Below are 21877 nucleotides of genomic sequence, written 5' to 3' on the forward strand. Positions count from 1 at the left end.
AGGTTCTCAGGGACCCGAACCTCACTTGTCTGTGAGATAGGGTAAGTCAACTCGAGAGCATGGCCACGAGGCACAATCAGGGCGAGGAGGACAGTGGGCCAGGGCCTGCAGGGACAGACAGCTGGGGTCCCGTGGCAACTCTTCCTAATAGCATAGGGAAGGAGTTCGTGATCGGAGTTGTAGCTGCAGCCCACAAGCCTGGGTTCCCGGCCAGGGCCTGCCCCTCGGTCAGTGCGTGATGTCAGTCATGTAATTTAACCTGTGCCTCATTTTCCCTCTGTGAGAAAGAATAATGTGTCTCGGGGCGCCGGGGTGGCTCAGCGGGTTGAGCGTCTGACTTGGGCTCAGGTCATGATCTCGCAGTTGACGAATTCGAGCCCCGCATCCGGCCCTGTGCTGACAGCTCAGAGCCTGGAGCCTGCTTCGGATTCTGTGTCTCCCCATCTCTGCCCCTCCCCCACTCGTTCTCGGTCTCAAAAATAAATAAACATTTAAAAAAAATTAAAAAGAAAGAAAGAATAATGTGTCCCTACAGCAGGGTGGGTTTATAGCATAACTAGATTTACTCCCTAGCAGGGGGAGAATATAGGAACCTCCCCGGCCCCCAGCACATGACAGGTCCTGCCGTCCTGTGGTCGGATGCTGGAGCCTAAATCCCCAGCCTTGGGTCCACTCATCCCCTGCCTTCTGTCCTCCAGGTTGATCCTCGGGACCCACAGTCTCATCACGTCTCACACAGAGGACGGCAGAGCATGCAGGCGGCGGCTTGGTCGGTTGGCGATCTCCCAACAGCTGGATCTCCGACAATGTGAAGCTTTTGTTTGGGATTTCCCCCCTCCTTTTAGTTTCGCTTCATTTTTTTTTTTTTTAATCTTATTTCATTTTTTGTCCTTTTTTTTTCTTTTTTCTTTTTTTCTTTTTTTTTTTTTAATTTAAACGATTAAGACTTCAGAAGAGCAAGAAACTAATGCTGTGGAGAAACGACACGGACAAAGCATATGTGTAAATTTCATTTTTAATTTTTATAAGGGGTTAGGGAGCTATTTTGTTTTGTTCCTTTATTTTCCCTCTGTCTTCTTGGTTTTACCCATCCCCCGGTTCTGCTTCCAACACCTCACTTCCTCAGAGCGGGGCGGGGGGTCGGTCCCACCGCGGGGGCGTGAAGACAGGAGGCGGCCTGCGGGCTGTCCTTCCGTGTCCCCCACCAGACGCGGGCACTGCCGTGCTGCTCCTCGCTCGCCCTCGGGCCTTAGAAATGATCAGAGGCGAAGAACCACCTGGAAGAGGAAGACAGGGTTTGGCCAGGAGAACTCAAGAAAGTCCAAACTGCGGGTTTGTTCTCTTTCGGCTTCTGGAAACTCTGGGCCACGCCAGGACACGCAGTGGTGGGAGTCCGCGGGCGGCGGGGGCAGGTGGGGAGATGGAGGTAACTCCCCCCCTCTCCTCCCTCCCCCAGCTTCCTAGTGGTTGAGTGTCAGCCCCGCCCAGCTCGACAAGCCTACCTTTCTGTTATCGGGTCTCCCTCCCTGAGGAAGACCCCCCCCCCCCCCAGGAAAAAACTATTGTGCCAAACCTCTACCTGGGACACGGCCGGGTCTTCCGCAGGCAGCTGTCACTCCTGTGAGGTCAGCACCCGTCACCTCCTGCCTCCTGGATCGTCCCCCCTTCCCACATGTGCCCGCCAAACGTCCCCGTTGTCACAGAGACTGCCTGAGTCCCTGAGATCCCGTTGTGACCATTGCCATAAGAACAGGGTGTCCTGAACTGCCTGCCACTGTCCTCTCCCCGTGAAGGGTGTGCCCCGCGTGTGGGCCTGTGGTATCACGGCCGGAGACCGGGTCAGGTGCCGTCTTCCTCACCCCTAGGGACTTACTGTTAGGTGTCCCCACTCAGCGTAAGCGTGTCTGGTGAGGAAAGAAGGGACCTGCCGAGAGCAGAGAAGGGGACAGGGTAGACCCCCTGCAGCTGTCAGGTGCCCGTTTGTGACCTGCCACCTTAAAGCTTCCCCAGCGCCACCCCGTGGACCTCACCACCAGTGTCTGCTCGGGCTGTGGTCTGTCTGGCCGCCCATGCTCTCTGGCAGTGCTCTCGCAGCTCCCTCCTCTCGGGCTTCTGAACCCTGGCAGGGGCATGGGGACTGGCCTTGTGTGGTCCCTGTCACCCAGAAGCTGCTGGGGCCACTTCAGAGGCTTTTCACCCCCTAACGGCCAAGCAGGAAAGGGTGTTGGGGGAAGGGGAAAGGAATTGTCTCACGTTTGTTTTCTGTTCTCTCTAAACCAGCATAGGATCGATAGGGGGAGGTAGTTGGAGGGCATTCGGGTTGGTGTGTGACCAAGGTGGGGGTCCCCCCCCCGACCCCAAAGCAGCCATCCTTTGGCCCCGGGAGTTTGGGAGAGACCCACACGACGCCACCCCCCAGACTGCAACCCGCAACACATTTCGTACTGCTCCCCACGGCCCCCCCCCTCCCCGAGCAGGTGGTTGGCAGCTGGGAGCAGGGCTGCAGGTGCGAGCCGGGCCCTTCCCTTCCTGGTGAGACCCGTTGTGCCCACCTGCCTCCTCTCGGGCGCCTCGGGGTTGAGCAGCGCAGTGTCCCTAATTACAGCACACTCCCCTTCTCTGCCTGTCGCCCAGCCCCCACTTCCCCTCGGGGGGCTGCTGTCTCTGTGTGTGAACGGATGGGAAAAACAGTCCCCGAACTCGACCCCAGCCCTCCCTGCCTGCGGCCCCTGCCCTCAAGTCCCTGGTGAAGGCTCAGGCCTAACAAGGTATTTACCTTTTGCTCGACTTTTCCCCCTCTCTCCCCAGGTCCCTTCCCTCCATCTGGGCGAGGTCTCGGAGCTGCCGCGGTCCCCCTTTGTTACTTCTCTTGGCATCAGAGTAGCCCCTGTAGGTCCCAGGGTGTCTGTGCCCTTGGACAAGGCGGGTGGCCTGGTAGGGATAGCCGGCTTCTGCGTGCCCTTCCCTCGCAGAACTCAGCTGATCCTTGCTTGGTGGCGGGGCCTCCTTCCCTGGCTCAGGATGGCCCGCTCGTTAGCCCCAAGTGCCTGCCTCTCCACCCCGAAGAGAGCGCCGGCTCTGCCCGCGGCCAGTGGACCAGCTTAGGGTTGGACCCGAGGAGCCCCATCCTCTTCCTCGGCCACCTTCCCCCTCTTCCCCCCTCCCCCACCCGTCAGCTTCCTGCCTTTTCATCCTCTCCACCTGCGCAGCAGCTCAGGGGCACCTCATTCTCCATGCCACCGCCTTCGGAAGGCCCGTCCAACTTCTAGGAGTTTCCAGACCTTAAAATAGCAGTCATTCTCTTCTTGGATCTGTGAAAAGGTTAGCCCGGAGGACGGAGCTTCTGGGCCTGAGCCCTGTGGGTGTGGGGCTCAGTTCCCCCCTCGGCTCGAGGACTCAGCAAGACAGATCATAGTGCCTTATTCCACTGCCCTCCCTTGACCAGACCTGCTGGCTCCGCCTGAAGCCCGCGGCATCCCTCTCCCTGTCCGTGTCCATGTCGTGCCCGTCTGTCACACTCTCATTCCTGCCCACAGAGAGCCACGAAGGAAGGGTCCCCCTGCTCCCTCGCCCCATCCCACCCCGAGGGTTGCGGCCAGGCATAGGGTGTCCTTTAGCTGAGGACAAAAGAACCACCGACTGGACTCTGGCTCTCACCCCCCCAGCAGGTCCCCTCCCTCTTACCTCTAGCCAGGAGGATGCCGCCATCTGTTCGCTCAAGACCGGCTCCGTCTGACCCCTTTCTGGGCACCGGGGACTGAGGACCAGGCCTTAGCCTCCTCTCTTCCCAGAGGCATCAGGACAGGAGGGTGGGAATTCTTTCCTCCCACCTGGACGTGGCTTGCCCCCGACGGCTGCCCTTCCGAGGAAGTGTGTTCAATGTTTACTTGAGAAATACCCTGTTTACAGCTGGAGGAGAAACGTGCCCAACGCTGGCGGAGATCTGCCTCCTGACGGGGCCTGGCCTCCTTTACGGCACTGCCAGGGGTGGTCCCAGAGCAAATGAGGGCAGAGACGGCCGGGCGCGCACCCTGACCCCGCGGTGCTAAGACTACCCACTCACCACCTTCCTCGCAGCCTTCTTGCCCCCTGGACATTCCCCACCTCGACCATTCCCTTCCTCCAAGGTTCTCTGCTCCTTGACATATCAGCTGGCTCCTAGAAAACCAGTGTTAGGTTATTTTTTGCTTGAGTCTAAGAAAAGGTAGAGCTGGCATGGTGGGAACGTTCTTTCTATGCTGTCACAGTTCACCTTTTTAGAAGACGGATCTTAATAGGCTGGATGTCTGGGTTTCAGCCTCAGAGTCTCTTGTGGAAAGTTGGAACCGCAGGAGTTGGGCCTCTACCCCGTAAGGAGGGGACCCCCCAACTCTCTGCCCTCAGCTTGCCCCTTGCTGCCTGGGCTTCCGGCCCTGCCCCCGAAGTGCGCCTCTCACCTTCGATCCTGCTCGCGCCCCCCTTCCCCCCAAAACACATCCGGGGACTCCTGGGCGATTGCTTCCCCCAACTCCTCTCCCCTTCTTTGGCCTGTCCGGTGGCCCCCAGACAGACACAGCACTACTGGAGTCACCTAGGAACCGGTCAGCCTGACCACAGCCAAGCTTGGGGCTGAGGCCAGGCCTTTGGGACGCTGGGCCGGTCTCTGCTCCTGCCCGCCGGGCTTGGTGGGCAGGGACTCGACTCCTGTCTAGAGCGATGCCCTCAGAAGGGAAAGCAGGAGGGATATGAGGGTTTCCTCCACGGCCACCCATGGAGAAGTGAATCCAGCTGCCGTCGGTTGCCCCAGGGGGGAGGGGGTCCCCACTTTCCGCGAGAGGCCACAAGAGGAAAGGAATGTTCAGGAACATTGTAAAGAAATCCTTCGTGCCCCAGGGACGTCTTTCAGCAGAGCAGGGGAGCATTTGCGGGCGATTTCACATTCATGTGGGGCTGACTTGGGGGTGAGGGAGGCACGAAGTAGCCCAGGCACAAAGTTAGCTTCGAATACTAGTTGATAAATCTATTTTTCTTTATTTTCTTGTTTTGCACAGAAGCTGGTAATCTAGGACCTACGTGTGAACAACTTTATATGACTATTTTTTGTACTTGGTTTACTCGGGTTGGTATGATACATTATATTTAAGTTCCTTGAACACTGTGGATCCCCCTAATGTGTATGAATGACTGAGGCTTTGTAAATTAAGGGACGTTTGTGTGAATAAAGTTATTTGATGGGGTCAAAGAAGCCATACGTGATTTGGAAACGAGTGCTTTGTGGTTTTGTTGCCACCTGTTTGGGGGAGGGAGAGGCCAGCCTGTGCGGTGGCTCCCCGGGCCCGGGGTCGGGGTCGGGGTGGGTGTGGGGGGCGGGGCACAGCACCAGACAAGAAAGAAGACCTTGGCCGCTGGGTGAGAAATCTCCCTGGTGGCCTGTGAGCGGGCTTCCCACCCCACCCCATCCAGCCTGGCCAGCCCGCCACAGGGGTTCCAGGGGATTCCAGGGCCGCGGCCAGTGTTACCAGGCCCTCAAACGCCCTTCCAGCCCCCAACACTGCTTCCACAAAGTTCTGTCCTCGGGATTTCCTTTTTTTTTAATGTTTCTTTTTGAGAGAGCGGGAGAGAGACTGAGCTTGAGCAGGGGAGGGGCAGAGAGAGAGGGAGACAGAATCCGAAGCAGGCTCCAGGCTCTGAGCTGTCAGCACAGAGCCCGGTGTGGGGCTCGAACTCCTCTGAGCCGTGAGGTCATGACCTGAGCCGAAGTCGGACGCTGAACCGACTGAGCCACCCAGGTACTCCGGCCCTCAGGATTTTTAATGTAGAGATAAGGAGGGTCTTGCAGGGGGAAGGGGACAGGGGACTGTCCTTGAAAAGCTCTGGGGGGGTGGGGGGGGGAGGTGTGCTGACAGAGGAGCACAGAACACCTCTGCGAGCTGAGGGGGTACCACACGCGTCCGGAGAGCAGAGGGCTCTCTCCGAGCTAGGCCGCACTGGTTGGCCATAGAGCCGCTCTCCCTTTGCCTGGCCAACAGCAGCCAGTTAATTCCACGGGACTGGCGTTAATTAAAAGCCAGGTGCTTCGGGGCGCCTGGGTGGCTCAGTCGGTTGAGCGTCCGACTTCCGCCCAGGTCATGATCTCGAGGTTCGCGAGTTCGAGCCCCGCATCGGGCTCTGGGCTGACAGCTCAGCGCCTGGAGCCCGCTTCCGATTCTGTGTCTCCCTCTCTCTGCCCCTCCCCCTACTCACACTCTCTCAAAAGTAAATAAACATTAAAAAAAAAAAAAAAAGGCAGGTGCTTCAGTCGCCACCTTGGTGGCAGATTCGGGGTGTGTGCCCCTCTGCTGACGAGGACACTGAGGCCCAGAATAATCCAGACTGCTGGCTGAGTGCCTGGCGCACCGGGGAAGAAGGGAACTAATGCCACTTGGCGGGCAGGAACGGGTGATTTCGTCTGGCCGCACAAGTGAGGTCCGCAAGCAATATGGAGGTGATGATCGCTACCTCCAGGGCACCCGAGACTAAATAGGAACCTCGTACTGGGCCCGGCACTTAGGCTCCCAGCAAATGCTTCTATAGTTCCCTCTTCCCAGGGAGACAGGTTTGGGATTTTCCCGGAGTCGGCCGACTGATAAGGTACCATGCGGCCTCCAGAAAGCTTATCAATCCGTACGGGCCGGTGGTGGTGTTCGTGGGGCCCACGACTCGGCCTCCGACTCGGGACGGAGGGACCTTGTTGACCCAGGAATACTAAAAGTGCTGGAGGCTGAGTCAGGCTTCTGGAATGTGCGCTAGAGGAACAGATAAGTCAGGCTTCCTGCCTGATCTGAGAGTGGGCACGCTGCATTCCAGGCCCAGGCTTTGGTGTCTGAGAGGCTGCGGGGGGGGGGGGGGGGGGGGGGGGGGGGGGGGGACAGAGCTTCCTGCAAAGGATCCTTCCGTGCTTAGCCTGCAAGCTTCGGAGAAGAACGACCCGCAAGTTCTTTCTAATAACTTGGTCGAGATAATTCACCCTTCTGAAGCGCACGAGCCCGTGGCTTCTCATATATCCAGAGCTGCGCAACTTTCGCACCGGCCGATTCCGGAACGTTGTCATCACCTCAGGAAAGACATCACACCCGTTAGCAATCACTTCTCATGCCCCGTCCCAAACGTGAGCCCCCAGCCCTGGGCAACCGCTGATCTACCTTTCGTCGGTGAATTTGCCTATTCTGGACATTCCGTGTGAGTGGAATCAGACACCCGGTGGCCTTTTGTGCCTGGCTCCTGTCACTTCCCAGTGTTTGCAGGGCCCGTCCGTGTCCTAGCGTGCATCCGGGCTTCATCCCCGCTTACTGTGGAATCGTGTTCTGTGGTCGGGGAAACGTCGCGTTCTAGAATGTACCCCTTCGTCCTCGATGGCCATCGGATTGCTTCCGTCCGGGGGCTCTTAAGAATACTGCCGCCGTGAACGTTCGTGGACAAGGCTTTGTGCAGACCCAAGGTTTTAATTCCCCTGGGCACACGCGTATCTCGCAGAACTGGTGGGGCCTGTGGGGCCTGTGCAATTGTTGAGGAACTACCAAACTGTTTTCCAAAGAGGCTGCGCTATCTTACGTTCCCGCCAAGGACGCGCAAGGGTTCTGCTCTCCCCATACCCTGGCCCCCACTCGTAACCCTCCTTTTTTTATTGTGCTTCTCCTAGCGTGGTAAAGACGTCTACGCCCTTGTGCGATTTGTTGACGGCAGACAAGGGGAGAAGAGCAAATAGGTAGTTCGGTCCTGACCCAGCAAATACGAGGTGCCTAGCAGAGTTCAAAGAACGCAGGCTGACTCTGTTTACTGGCTCCCTTGACCTTGAGGCAGATGACCTTTCTGCAGAGGAGTAACTATCCCCTGCATAGGGTAGTTGGCAAGACTAAAGTTTTGTCCAGCAAGCTACATGGTGGGCACTCCTCAGGGCGCCTCCTTGGCCCTGTGTCCCCGGCACCGGGGCTAACTAGGGCAGGGCTCACAAACGAAGAGGCTCCCGGGGCTCCCAGTGTGTCTGCGTCACTGGCCACACGAGCAGAGAGAGGCGTGTCCCCCCCGGTTCCCCCGCGGGGCCTCACTGACCTTCCCCTCCAGACCTGAACCTGATGGGTCCTGACGGCAAGGCGCTCCAGGGCCAGAGGAAGCAGGGCGCAGAGAAGCCGGACCGGGAAAGAGGGGAGCTCCGGGGGCCGTGGAGCCAGGCCACGGAGACCCACTGAAGGCAGGAGGCCACGCTCGTCCAACCTGCCCGGCCTGGGCCCTGAGCCTGCGAGGCCCGGACAAACCCACCGCAGCGGCACGGCACCCTCGCCCTTCGCTGGTCTTTCCGCTTGAAGAGTTGCAGCACCTCCCTGGCTTGGGAGGTCCCTGCACCACGTCCCACCCAGAGGAGCCCAAGGAGGGTCTATGGCATTTGAGACCGAGCCCTCAACCCAGCCCCCAACACCACAGATTTCCTTTTAAAGCATCAAAACGGGCCAACGCGCAAAACTCTCTGTAGTTCTCCATTGCCCGTAGGATATTGCCCAGACCCTCTCCTTGGCCTATATAAGGCGCTTCTCCACCTCCTCCCCTTACTCCTCAGACCTGCTTGCTGCCCAGCACCTCCCACCCCCAGGCTCTACCCTCTGGCGGGCTGGGCTTGATTGCTGTCCTTTAAGTGCACACACACACACACACACACACACACACGGGACATTTCCACCTCAGGGCCTTTGCACCTGCTGTCCCCTCTGCCTGCAGCACATTATTACCTCCTCGCTTCATATCGGTCTCTGCTCACACACCTGAGAGACCTTCCCTGGCCTCCTTATTTAAAGAAACACCTCACCACTGTCACCATCTCTTTAACATGCTCTCTGTTTCTGGGTAGCCCTGTCACTAGGAGGAAGCTTTCGTATAGCATGCATATATACATCACCCATGCAAGTGTGTGTGTATATGTAAATCATCTCTCCTGAAACAGTGCCTGACACGGCCCATAGTAGGCCTTCAATACATATTTAGTAGGTAGATGGATGAGATCAGATTGCATCAGTACGAACACAGCCCCAGGGGAAGGAACCTGCTTGGGCGCCTACAGTGGGGGCGAGCGTCTGTGAGCAGGGCCGACGGTGGACAGCATGGCCTATAACCGATGGAACCAGTTCAGGGATGTGTCCCTGGATCCAGACCCAGCAAGGTCTCCTGCCGGCTGTGTGGGGTGTGGCAAGTTCTCCTCTCCGGGGCCGAATTGTACGGTAGATGCTAGGAATCGGACAGAAGCGTCTGGATCACTGCTTTAACACGTACAGGCTCGTGACCTTGGCGTGTTACTCTCTGAGCCTGTTCTTACCTAGAAGATGGCAGCGACACCTGTACCCACTTGATAGGTGTTTCTGAGAATTAATGAGATAATGCGTATGTCATCCATAGCGTGGTGCCTGACGTGAAATAAAGTATCCGTAAATGGTATCTATCGATACTATTTTTTACTGTTCTTTACTTTTGAGAGAACGTGCGGGAGCCTTGAAGGAGGGGCAGGGAGAGAGCGAGAGAGAAGGAGACAGAGGATCTGAAGCGGGCTCTGCGATGACAGCAGAGAGCCCCCCCTGTGGGCTCGAGCTCAAGAACTGCGAGATGGTGACCTGAGCTGAAGTCAGACGCCTAACCGGCTGAGCCACCCAGGCGCCCCTTGATAATATTTTTTGGAGGGGCAAAAAAACATCCTTTTTAACGTGCTTCTCCAAAGAAAGAAAGCACTCAGAGTACAGATATTGTTAAGGAATGTTGTGTGTCTCATACCCCCTCCGTGTCCCAGTGCCCACTAAAGGCCCTGAGAAGGTCCGTATGAGCCCAGCTTCTCAAGCTTCGCCGATGCCCCCACATCGAACACCTACTAACGTCTCCTGACGTCAGGGTTCTGGAGAGCTAAACAAGACCATTTCTGCAGCTCTCAGATCCTAATTCCCCATCAGGGGACTTTAGCCACCCCATCCGGTTTCCCATGGGGCGGGAGTGACTTCCCTCTGCAAAAGCCTCCAATAATTGCCTCTGCTTGGTCTGCTGGTTCCTTGAGGGCAGATCGGAGTATGAGGAATTTAATAACCACGGTCCGGGCCCCCTGCCAAAATGCTGTAGGGCCCTGGCCCGGACGGCTCGAATGTGGTGAGAACACAGAGAGCAGTGGCCCCAGCCAGCAGACCGGGCCACTGCCAAAGCCCTCTCGCTCCTGGTGCCCGTCTGGCCGGAGCCCAGGCACTCTGCGGCCAGTGTTGATCCAGCACAGATCTAGCACTCCGCTGGGAGGCACCTGCAGTTTGGGGGATACGCCCGCAGGCCCCCCGGTGAGACCGCCTGGGGTCAAGTTGCTTTACCTCTTCAGGACTCAGTTTCCTCCTATGAAAAGCGGGCGTCGTAACCACACCGTGGCTGTGAGGACTCGGTGTGGCTGCCTGAACAGGTGACCCCAAGCAGCAGCCGCCAAAGCAGGAGAGAAGCTGGGTCTCTCTGTCCCGTGAAGGAAAGGGTGAGGCGGCAATCCAAGCGCTGTCGCGCTGGCCACGCGGTGAAGTCACGGGGGATCCCCTCTCCTCCTGCCTTCCCGTCCTGACCTCTTCAGCAAGTGCCTCACCCTCAAGGTCACTTCCCAGCCCAAGATGGCTGCGGGAGCGTCCTGTTCTCATCCCGGGCAACGTCAAGGAGGGAGGGAGGAAGAGAGCTTGCCCCCTCCTTCCGTGGAAACTTCCCTGAAGTCCCACACCACCCCCCCTTCTGCTTGAACTGCACTGGCTGGAGCTTAGCATGCCCACCTCCGGTGCCAAGGAGGCTGGGAAACAGAGGCGGCCGCCGTCTTGTTACTGAGGTTGAGGGAGGCTGATGCTAAGGAAGGTCAAGTATTACCATTCTGCGGACCTGGGTTCAAAAGAAAAGAGATAACCAAATTAGCCAGCGGGCGTCTAGGGAGGCTCAGGCAGAGCTGGGGTGACGGCCATGTGGTGCCACCAGCACAACTGCCCGATGCGGAAAGCTGTAGCCTTGCGTTCTTGTCTGCCGGCCTGTCATTTCTTCAGCGCGTGTGTATGGAGCGCCACCCTCTAGGGCTGGGGACCCAGGGGAGACGGGCGGAGAGCCAGTGTTTCTTTTAAAGGCGATGGAGAGCGGGCTCTGAAATCCAGGGCCTGGGTTAGAGTCCCACGTCTGCCACTTCCTGTGTGTTGCTGGACAATGTCCTTAACCTCTCTGGGCTTTGTCGTCTTCACCTTTAAGATGGAGAAGACGAGAAACACCATCACAGGGTGATTCGGAGAGCTAAAGGAATGAATACAAATAAAAGGCTTGGAACCCTGCCAAAAAAATCCCTCCGATCTCTTCAATGGACCCAGCAAGCCTGTCCATACCTTCTCCACTTCCTTCCTGCCCTCACTGACCATTCACTGAGCACGTTCTCGGCTGCTCCCTGGAGATTCAGAGATGAGATGCATCCAGACCTGTCCGTATTCCTTCGCCGCAGGGATGTTTCCTGAGCCCCTACGGTGTGCCAAGCTCTGTGTCACAAGCAGACCGTCCCGAAGGGAACGGGGCAGAGGTGTGGCGTCGGGGCAGGACCCGCAGAGGGCATACGGTGGGCACCCTGGCTCAGACACGGACCTAGGAGACCCGGGGTCTGGCCCCGGCTCCGTTGGTGGGGCGCCACCTGTGGACGCCTGTGTCCCGTGACTCTGGACGGGCAGCCCAGCCGGGCCTTGTGGACAGGGCCTGGGAGAGGAGGCTACCGATTCCAGCACAGAAAAGTCGTCCTTTATTTTCCTGGGTCATCGAATGAGCAGTAATCAGGGAACAAAAGGTGATTAGCCCTGGATGCCTGCGAAGTCCAGCCAGTTCTCTGCTCTCAGGGCCCCAAGCTCGCCTCCCGGGACAGTTCCTGTGACCCCTCGCCTACCCCTGCCTATTCTTGAGACCCTCCCACCCCAGCCAGCTTGGGAGAGTGGTGAAGATCATGAGTTCTGCCCACTCATATCAGGTTTGGTTTTTGTTGTTGCTTTGGTTTTTTTTGTTTGTTTGTTTTTTTAATTTTTTTTTTCAACGTTTATTTATTTTTTGGGGGACAGAGAGAGACAGAGCATGAACAGGGGAGGGGCAGAGAGAGAGGGAGACACAGAATCTGAAACAGGCTCCAGGCTCTGAGCCATCAGCCCAGAGCCCGACGCGGGGCTCGAACTCACGGACCGCGAGATCGTGACCTGGCTGAAGTCGGACGCTTAACCGACTGCGCCACCCAGGCGCCCCTGTTGTTGTTTTTTTTAAGTTTCTTGTCATTTATTTTGAAAGAGAGCAAGAGAGCAAGGGGGGGGAGGGGCAGAGAGACAGACGGAGGGGGACAGAATCCCAGGCAGGCCCCGCACTGTCAGGACAAGAGCCCAACCCTGGACTCGAACTCACGAACCATGAGATCGTAGCCTGGGCCGAAACCTAAGAGTCAGACGCTTCACCGAGCCACCCAGGCGCACCCCCGCCCGGCAACCCGTATCAGTTAATTCACAGCCCCTCGGTTCCGATGGCTCCTTCCATAAATACTCTACAGTGAGCAACAAAATTCCTTTAAGTATTTCTCCTGCAAAGTGAGCATGATTTTAAGATCTCAGCAGAGGACTCCAGGGGGCCGTTGTAGAAGGAAAAGAAAGGCCTCTTGCAATTTCAGCTTGGGAGGTGGGGCTGGGGGTCCTGCGGTGGATTCTTACCTGACATAGAACCAGAAGGTGATCCGCCTGTGCCTTGCGGCCTCAGCCCGGTGATAACCTTTCTACAGCCCTCCTGTAACCAAAGCCCCTCCGTGACCCACACACAGTCGCCTGTGGCCTGGAGAGTCTCCCAGACACAACAGTGCTCTCTCTCCAAGCCCATGTGCGGCCCAGGGAGTCTGGAGGTCACCCGCCCGGCCGGCGCCCAGTCTCCCGCTGTCCTTGGCAGTTGGCTGAAGGCCTGCTCCCCCCTACACATACCCTCTGGAGCGTGGCCTGTGGCTTCCCCCCAGAAATCCCAGACCGGCTCCAGCCTGGTGAGGCATCGCACGTTCCCGCTACCTGGTGATGGCCCTATGCCTTTTCCAACAAGGTCTAAACCCCGCCATCCTCCCTTGGGCATTTGTGAAAAAAACCTACAGCCAACATCACCCCTCAAGTTGAAAGACAGGATCCTTTCCCTCTTACATCAGGAACAAGAAGGGATGTCCCCTCTTGGCATTCCACCTTTTCTGGAGTTTCCGGCCAGTGCCAGCAGACAAGAACTACAACTCAAGACGAGGCACGAGATGAGAAAGAGGTAAAACCATGTCACGATCAGCACACGACATCACCATCTCTGGAGCACATCTGAGGGAATCCATGAAAAAAAACCCACTAGAGCTGATCGAGTTTGGCGGGGTTCCGGGACACGAGATCAATACACAACAGTCAACTGTATTTGTACATGCCAGCGATGAATAATCGAGGATTGAAACAGGAACAAAAAAAAAGAAAAATAGCATTTACGGTATCATCAGAAAGTCCGAACTACTTAGGGATCGATCTGACAAAGGATACGAAAGACTTGGGCAGTGAAAACGACAAAGCACTGTCAAGGGAAATGAAGGAAAGCCTAAATAAGCGGAGGGACATAAGTCAGTGCTCATTATTCGCAGATTCCACGTTTGCGAATTCACGCGCTCGCGAAGACGTACTCGTGCCCGCCAAATCAATAATGGCGGTGCTGTCGCAGTGAACTCCCAGACACGCGCAGGGCAGCAAAACACTTGAGGAGCCCGATGCACATTCCTAGCTGAGGTCAGACAAGGCAATGCTCTCTGCCTTCTCGTCCCTGCTGGCAAGTGAGCCAGGGTCCTTTCCGTAATCTCTTTAGGGGTATGCTCTTCACGTTTGTACTTTTTGTTCGTGATTTAGAAACGGCCACCGAGTGCTATCTGAAGGTCCTTTGTGCAAGAAGGCTGTGACGTGCCTTGCTGAGAAAATGTGCGTGTTAAACTTCACTCGGGCGTGAGCAATAGCGCTGTTGGCTGAGAGTTCAATGGTCATAAATCAACCACAGATGTTACCTAAGTTCCCTTGAGACAGAAACACACATAAAACAAGGCTGTTTATCGATCAATTGGCAAAAATGGGACCGGAGGCTCCAGGGAGCTAACGTCATATTTCCCCAGGAAGCCACGGTTCGGTATCCACTAATTCAGCATTCACGGAGACTTTTTAGACCGTGACTACTGTGAATAATGAGAGTCCACCGGACTTTGTTCGGGAATGAGAAAACTCAATGTTAAGATGGCAGTTCTCCCCAGATCGATCTATGGATTGATTCAGTGTAATCCCAACCAACATGCTAGCAAGCTTCTCTGTAAACATTGACAAGCTGATTTTAAAATTCATGTGGAAATGAAAAGGACCTAAAATGGTCAAAAACAGATCTGAAAGGGGGCACCTGGCTGGCTCAGTCAGAAGAACATGTGACTCGATCTCAGGGTTGTGAGTTTAAGCCCCATGCGGGGTGCAGAGATTACTGAAATAAATAAACTGAAAAAAAAAAAAACAGATATGAAAAAAAAAAAAAAACTTAGAAGACTAACACCGACGGCTTTTAAGAATTATTATGAAGTAAGGGGTGCCTGGGTGGCTCAGTCGGTTAGGCGGCCGACTTCGGCTCAGGTCACGATCTCGCGGTCCGTGAGTTCGAGCCCCGCGTCGGGCTCTGGGCTGATGGCTCAGAGCCTGGAGCCTGCTTCTGATTCTGTGTCTCCCTCTCTCTCTGCCCCTCCCCCGTTCATGCTCTGTCTCTCTCTGTCTCAAAAATAAATTTAAAAAGTTAAAAAAAATTAAAAAAAAAAAAGAATTATTATGAAGTTATAGTGATCACAACAGTATGACATAAATGCAGACATATAGATCACAAGACAGAACAGGGTCCAAAAATAGACCCACACAGGAGCGCCTGGGTGGCTCTGTGGGTTAAGCGACTGACTCTTGATTTCAGTTCAGGTCATGATCTCATGGTTTGTGGGTTCGAGCCCAGAGTCAGGCTCTGCACTGACAGTGTGGAGCCTGCTTGGGATTCTCTCTCCACCCCCTTCTCTCCCCCTCCCTGCTCTCTCTCTCTCTCTCTCTCTCTCAAAATAAATAAATAAACTTAAAAAAAATAGACTCACACATTCGGACAACTGATTTTCAACAGTTACAAAGGCAATGCAGTGGAGAAAGTACTGCCTTTTTTTTTTTCCTTTTTTAAATTTGTTTTGAGAGAGAGAGAGATAGAGAACAAGCAGGCGAGGGGCAGAGAGAGAGAAGGAGACGGAATCCCAAGCAGGCTCTGTGCTGTCAGCGCAAAGCCCCATGCAGGGCTCGAACTCACCAACAGCAAGATCATGCCCTGAGCCGGACGCTTAACCGACGCAGGAGAAAATCTTTGTGGTCCGTGGTTGGGCAGGAATCTCTTAGATCTGCCACTGAAAACACAATCCATAGAAGAAGAAGCACTACATCCAAACGTGACACTCCCGCAGCTCCAGGGACACTTCGTAGAACGTGAAGACAGCACACAAACTGGGAGAAAGTCTTTACCCAGATGTCATCAAGGACTCGCATCCGGGATATTTAAAGAACTCTCACAACCGAAGAACAAGAAAGCAACCCAGCACAAAACTGGCCAAAGATTTGAGTAGGCGTGTAACAAGCGAGAGCAAACATAGGGTGAATAGCGCGTGAAAAGGCGCTCAACATCCCTGCTCGCTGAGGGAAGTTGGAGTATTTCAAGTTTTCAACATGCGAACGTGACACTTAACACTGCAGTGAGATGTCACTGCACACCGAATAGAATGGCTGCAATTCTGTTCATTTACGCTGACCACGACAGTCTAGGGGGGGACATATATGCAGGAACCAGAGCTCAGACACTGCTTGGCAGGAATACGAAATGGTAGGACCACCTTGGGAACACGTTGATGGTTTCTTCAAGATTAAATGCACACCTCCCAGATGATTAAGCCATCCCACTCCTAGGTGTTTATGCAAGAGGAAGAGAAGTATATGCTTTTGCAAAGATTTACACGAATGTTCATAGCAGCTTTATTTGTAAGAGTCCCCAGCTGGAAACCGCTAGAATGTCGATCACCATAGCGACACGTGGGCACATTGCGATATATCCATCCGACGGAACGGATGCCACACAAGGGATGAAGTCTGGGGACCCACGGGAACAGGGAAGGAGCCCGGCGATGACACTGAGTGGAAGGAACTAACGTGAAGGAGCACAGAAGGGTGCTTCCATTTCTAAAATGCTCTAGAAACTGCAAGCTCATTGACATGACTGAAAGCAGATCAGTGGTGGCCTGGGGACGGTGAAGGGCTGGAGGGGAAGGTGACCAGATGAAGACGGAAAGGCACGAGGAAGCATTTGGAGTGTTCGCTCCCTTGAACACGGTCATGATTTCATGGGTGTAGACATATGTCAAAACGTATTAATTGTACACTTTAAATACATGCAATCTATTCTATGTCAGCTATGCCTCAATAAAGTTGTTCGTAAAAAAATTGTTGGGGGACATAAAGAGTCAGCTTGAAGGGACTTCCACCGGCCAAACTCAGGACATCAAAAAGAACAGGGATCATCACAGATTTTTAAACCCATTGAATAGTAACGATGATAAAAGAATCTATTGGGGCGCCTGGGTGGCTCAGTCGGTTAAGCGTCCGACTTCAGCTCAGGTCACGATCTCGCGGTCCATGAGTCCGAGCCCCGCGTCAGGCTCTGGGCTGACAGCTCAGAGCCTGGAGCCTGCTTCCGATTCTGTGTCTCTCTCTCTCTCTCTGCCCCTCACCCGTTCATGCTCTGTCTCTTTCTCAAAAATAAATAAACGTTAAAAAAAAATTAAAAAAAAAAAGAATCTATTAAGTGCATCGTAATACTACAAGAAGGTGGGGGAAGACTTTCCTTTACCGAACAATATAGAAAGGTTAATAGAACTAGAAAATTCTCCACATTGCAGCCCCCCCCCCAAGGCCCTCATGGATTCAGGCAAGGTCTCAGTAGCTGCTAAAAATCACGGTGTGAAAATTTGTGGGGGAATTCGCACAGGACATTCACACAGTCTCAGACATCATAATTCATTACACAGACGGATTCTTATTTACAAAGGGAAAGATTAACTTTACAATGGAGAGATCTGTTGGAACCACTTTAATCGAATGATCACATTTAACAACACTAAAGATAGGACAAGCTGGCATGATGCCTCCTTATGTAACGCCCTGGCCTAGGGGGCGGGGGCGGGAGGGGGGGGCGTGCTGTGACCTCACCTCTGTGTTATTGCCCCAAATGTTCCGCCCGAACCTAATCACGAGGAAACAATCAGATACGCCCAAATGGAGGGTCATTCAAGACAACTGGGCTGTCTCTTAAAAAATGTCCGTGTCACGAAAGAAAAAAAAAAGAAAAAAAAAGGCGGTGTGGGCAGTACAGTGGGCACTATTCATTCTTGATCTGACACTAAAAGAATGTAACCAGCAAATGAAGGGTCTGCTCCTGGATGGAATCCTAGATTGAAAAACAGCTCTAGAGGACATCGTCGAGCCATTTGGAGAACTCCGGATACGGGCTGTCTGATGACAGACTGCATACTGAGTGTGACGATCGTATTGGGACAATGGTCAACGTTTTGGTTATTTCGGTGTTTTCGTTGTATAGAAGAATGGCCTTATTTTTAGGTGGTAAACGGGTACGTGCCGAGGCATCTAGGGATGAAATGCTATGATAGCTGTACCTCTCTCTTTGACCCCTGCAGAGACAGAGAAAGGGAGGGTGAAGGAGAGGGAGAGCCTATGGGGCCACGTGCAAACAACTGGGGTCAAGGGTGTGTGGGTGTTCGTTGTACGAGCCTTTTAATAAACTCTTCTGTCGGTATGAAAACACTACAGTTTAAAATAGGAGGGATAAAAGGGGGGTGCCTGGGGGGGCTCAGACTTTGGCTCCAGCCATGACCTCCTGGTTCATGGGTTCGAGCCCCGCGTCGGGCTCTGTGCGGACAGCTCGGAGCCTGGAGCCTGCTTCGGATTCTGTGTCTCCCTCTCTCTCTCTGTCCCTCCCCGCTCACTCTCTGTCTCTCTCCGTGTCTCAAAAATGAATAAACATTTTTAAAAAAAAGGGAGGAGAGGGGCTCCTGGGTGGCTCAGTGGGTTAAGCGTCTGACTCTTGATTTCGGCTCAGGTCAGGAGATCGTGGTTTGTGAGATCGAGCCCCAGGTCAGGCTCTCGGCCGACAGCACGGAGCCTGCTTGGGATTCTCTCTCTCCCTCTCTCCCTTCTCCTCCCCTGCTCGTGCATGCGCGAAATCTTTCTCTCAAAATAAATAAACTTTTTTTAAAAAAGGGAGGAGAACCGGTGAGGGTAGGTAGCCCAGAGGGTCTTGCCAGCTGGAGAGACAGCTTAGGGCTCAGACCTTTGAGCACCAGGCCATACCTGGGCCTCTCCCGACTTACCACCCTCCTGGAGGCCCCTTTCTCCTCATAGCAGCCACAGCCCTGATGGGTCCTATCAGGCCACGATAGCGGGACAAGACGGTTATCCCCTCCTGCCGGGTTCTTCCCTGTGAGAGCTCCCTGGAGCTCAGAATAAAGCGTGGGTGAGTTGGGGGGGAGGGAGGGGCGGGCAGTACAAGGGCAGGCTGCGGTGTCCTCAAGAGGTACCAGGCCACCAGCTGTGTTTGTACATGAGTGACATTACGTCTGCTTCCAGGACTATGTTTACCCCAAGATCCATTCACTAAAACCTATCCAGATGGCTTCCGTCTCATGGAAGGTGACAACCAAAGTCCTCTCTACAGCACACAGGCACTGACAGGCTTTTGGTCGGCTCCCGTCCCCATCCTGCCCCAAGTGCTCTCCTCACCTCCCTCATGCTGCGCCAGTCCCCCACACTTCTGCATCAGTTTTGAGAACACACATCCCAGCCACACACCCCTGCCCCAGGGCCTTTGCACCTCCTCGTTCTCCTGAAATTCTCCCCCTCCCGTAGCCGATATCCACTCAGCTCCCTCCCTCCCCTCTGGTCCCTCTTGCTGGCTTTCTTTGTATATTTCTCCTGAGCACCTGTCACCACCTCACCCTGCCAGGGGTTTGTCATGCCGTCTCCCTGCTAGAGTGCCCGTTGCCCGAGGGGAGCCATTTTGGTCTGTCGTGTTCACTCCTGTACTCCCCGCACCCGGAGAAGGCCTGCTGTCACGACAGGTGCTCAGTACAGGTTTCTCGAGCGACCGCGTCTGAGGCCAGGTTTCCCCTCTCCTCCGGACGGCGGTGTGTGCGCGCGTGTGCGTGTGCTGGACGGGCTGGGGGATGGTGAGCCGGGAGCCATCTGGGTCAGTCTCTTGAGACTCATTTCCTGGGGTGTGGGCAGAGTTCTCAGAGGGTTGGGTGGATGCCACTCGCAGCATCAACACATTACATAATCTGGCACTGGGCAGGGGTGACGGGGGCAGGCAGGGCCTTTATTCTGTGTCTGCCCAGAGAAGCTTCCCAGGCCACGTCCCAAGCTGCCAACCCTTCAGCTTTGTGCCCTCTAATCGCCCCGACAGGACCCACCGCCCATTCAGCCTGCCCACTGGCTCTGAAAAGAGCCTGCACGGATGCCTGGGGCGCGGGAGGAGCTCGGGTCCCGGTGTGCCCCACCTGGACACTGATGACCCTGTAAGACCCAGCTCACCTGTCCACCTGCCCACACACGCCCCGGGTTCCATGTGCTCGCTTGGAACGCAGCCCAAGTGCCCGCTGACGTTTCCTGCACTGGGACTCAGGCCTGAGCTGCCTCAAGGGGCGCAACCCAGCGCCCCAGGCCTCTTCTTCCCCACAGAGTGACCCAGGTCAGGTCAGGTGGCCCTGCGGGCCTCGGCGTCCTCTTTTACCAGGAAGTTGTGCGGGTAACGGACCTCACAGAGTTACAGGTCCCCCTCAGAGGTCAGCGAGTGAGAGCTACTGGTATGGTCCCAGTCACAGAGGGGCCAGTCGGCCGGGCCCAGACCAGGTGCTGGGGATCCAGAACCATCCATGCCCTCAGCGTCTGCTTTCCCGGCACTTAACAGCCCAGAGCAGGGAAACAGAGACAAACAAAAGCATGCAGCGAGCGGTAAGCGCTTTAAAGGCGAGAAATCAGGGGCGCCTGGGGGGCTCAGTCGGTTAAGCGACTGACTGCAGCTCAGGTCGTGATCTCACGTGAGTTCAAGTCCCACGTCGGCCTCTGTGCTGACAGCTCAGAGCCTGGAGCCTGTTTCAGGTTCTGGGCCTCCCTCTGCCCCTCCCCTGCTCGTGCTCTCTCTCTCTGTCTCTCAAAAATAAAGATTTTCAAAAGTTAAAAAAAAGAAAGAGGAGAGAAATCAGAGCAACGGGACAGAAAGCATGGGGCTAGCAGGGCAGGCTTCCCCGCAGAGGGGATGGGGGGGGTGGGCAAGGCCTACCTGAAGGAAGGGGTGAGCCAGGCCACAGCTGGGGAGGGGTGCGGCAAGTGCAAAGGCCCTGAGTGGCGGGTCCAGGTGGGGCGGGAGCTGGGGGGGCTGCAGCAGAATAAGCAGGTGTGGGAATGAGGTGGGACGCGACAGACCACGCAAGGCGTGTTGTCGGTCATTGCAAGGTCTTTGGCTTTTCCTCCCAGTGGTACGGGGAGACTCTGGAGGGCTCTGAGCCAGGTGACAGGACCCGGTTTCCATTTTCAAAGGGTCTCTCAGCTTCCACGCTGGTAATAGATTTGGGTGAGAGGCCGGCGGGGAGGGGGCGGGGAAGCAGCCGGGGGACCCAGGAGATCCAAGAAGTGGTCAGAGTCGGGGGCGATCCTGAAAGCAGGGCCCCCGGGATCAGCGGATGAGACGAGACGGTGACAAGGTGCACTAATGACATCTATTGGCACCTCGTCCCCGCTCCCGGGCATGCCCTTACCTACGGAAACATCTCAGAGGGCCACAGTGCCCTGAAAGCTGTGTGCTGACCTCATTGTAAAGATAGAGAAACGGGGGCTCCATGAGAGGGGAGGACACGAACCCCGGGGCAGGGTGGCGCAGAGTGGTCTCTGTTCCCCACCCCCCGGAACAGGTTTCCTCTCCTGGGAGGCTGTGGCCCAGGCCAGGGCTTGCATACTCTCCCTCCGGCCACTCACAGCCCTTTGCTCTGAGAGAGCTCCCCCCATCTCATTACAGGGCTAGTGAAACCTCCGTGCGCCTTCTGTGTACCAATGCCACAGCCACCTGCCCAGCACCTCGCCCTGCACCCTGGTGTTCCCCTAGCCCCACCCACCCACTCAAGGGCACCTCCAAAGAGCTTACCTGCTCTCCCACGCACACCCACACTCTTCTTCCCATCCCTGGGTGGGTGAGGACCCTGCCCCTCCCTTGCATCTACTCTTGGAAGGAGGTACCTTGTGGATGGCCCCGTTATACAGATGACAAAACCAAGGCACAAATAAGTGAGCCGGCTTGCCTCTCAAGTCCGCTGGCTGGTGAGCGGGCTCTGAAGCGGGCAGTCCTACTCCAGAGCCTAACCTTACCCTCCACTGTCCGCCAGCCGGGACTGGGGAGGGGCTAAGACTCGAGGAACATGAAAAGTGCTTGACGAGCATCCACTGCCTTGCCCTTGCCCTTGTACAAAGTGCCGCCACCTGGAATGGCTCCTCACGACACCCACCGCTGTGCCCGACTCTGTGACGCGCTGTGACTGCGCCCATTTTACAGATGAGAAAAACCAAGGTCCGGAGCAGTGGAGGCATTAGCCAATTTCGCATCATTAGAAAGCGGCAGACGAGGCTTAAACGCAGGTCTGTGCGATGTCAGAGCTTGTGCAGACGCAGAAGAAGGCAGTTTCTTCCGAGCCTGTTACAGGAGACGGTTGAGTGTTTCTGGG

The 21877-nt window shown here is 55.5% G+C and overlaps 1 protein-coding gene across 3 annotated transcripts in view; it reads left to right on the forward strand.

Moving 5' to 3' along the window:
* STK35 (serine/threonine kinase 35) overlaps positions 1 to 21877 on the forward strand; it is a 64914-nt gene that overhangs the window by 38947 nt on the left and 4090 nt on the right. For 2 of the 3 annotated variants that reach the window (XM_030309919.1, XM_030309921.1), the window contains exon 4: positions 699 to 5235. The gene's annotated coding sequence lies outside the window, so the exon portion shown is untranslated. Of the gene's footprint in view, positions 1 to 698; positions 5236 to 13017; positions 13022 to 21877 lie in introns of those variants that run through there. The other variant, XR_003967661.1, reaches the window with a different exon arrangement.

The sequence above is a fragment of the Lynx canadensis genome, chromosome A3 (genome assembly GCF_007474595.2).
Source record: "Lynx canadensis isolate LIC74 chromosome A3, mLynCan4.pri.v2, whole genome shotgun sequence".
NCBI lineage: Eukaryota > Metazoa > Chordata > Mammalia > Carnivora > Felidae > Lynx > Lynx canadensis.